The sequence below is a fragment of the Nanorana parkeri genome, unplaced genomic scaffold (genome assembly GCF_000935625.1).
Source record: "Nanorana parkeri isolate BGI_ZX_2015 unplaced genomic scaffold, ASM93562v1 scaffold1235, whole genome shotgun sequence".
NCBI classification, from domain to species: Eukaryota; Metazoa; Chordata; class Amphibia; order Anura; family Dicroglossidae; genus Nanorana; species Nanorana parkeri.
The window spans coordinates 50,362-51,175 of NW_017307503.1; the positions used below are offsets into that span (position 1 = coordinate 50,362).

The 814-nt window shown below is 28.6% G+C and overlaps 1 protein-coding gene across 1 annotated transcript in view; it reads left to right on the forward strand.

Annotated features, from left to right (window-relative positions):
* Positions 1-814, forward strand: part of CUNH11orf54 (chromosome unknown C11orf54 homolog) — a 23,137-nt gene that overhangs the window by 375 nt on the left and 21,948 nt on the right. The gene's annotated exons all lie outside the window — the stretch shown is intronic.

Consider the following 814-nt stretch of genomic DNA (forward strand, 5'->3'; position numbering starts at 1 on the left):
TTATAGAGGTTAAGAATAAATGTAACAATTCTTGTTCGATAGAAGAAGATCCAAAGCATATGCCTGTGAAAAATACATGAAAAATACAGCAAGTCCAGTTGCTTTGACTTATTTTTTTACAGATATCCAAAGCATAGCATTAATTTCTTGGGGGAATTAAACAATATGTGCGCGAGTGGTAAGAAATCTGTATTTTAAGTAAAAAAAATACAACATAATCTCCAATTTTTCCATTAATTAAAAAGATGAGACTGAGTTAATAAATACCAAATATATCTAACCTCAAACTACCCAAATATACCAAATGTATTTATTCTCACAATTGTGTGTATTTTTGAAACAATATCCAAAATTATAAATAGGTTAAAACTGGAATGATGGCCCTGAAATTATTCTACCTCTGGCTTGTGCTGGGAAACCTATGATACATTGCACAATAGAGTTTACAGATGTACTTGCATCCAGGCATTCTTTATCTGTTTGCAGGGCGTGTGATGTTAGTTTCAGTTATCTAATATTTTATTTATTTTATTGACCTATATTAAAAAGCGAAGATTTGCTATGCTATAGGGAACATCTAGAAATGTCAATTGTGCCGAAGACGTTCCCTTAAAGTTTTTTTACGACACACGATATTAGCGCAACTCTTTATCAAACCCAACAATTTTGTAAAAAAGGCAATTTAAATGTTAATTTTAGTGCCACAAAATAATACCCATTACATTTCATACTCATTGTCGTTTTCATATTTTTATTTTTTTTATTTTTACATTTATTTTTTTTAACCTTATAATTTTTTATTTTATTTTTTTTA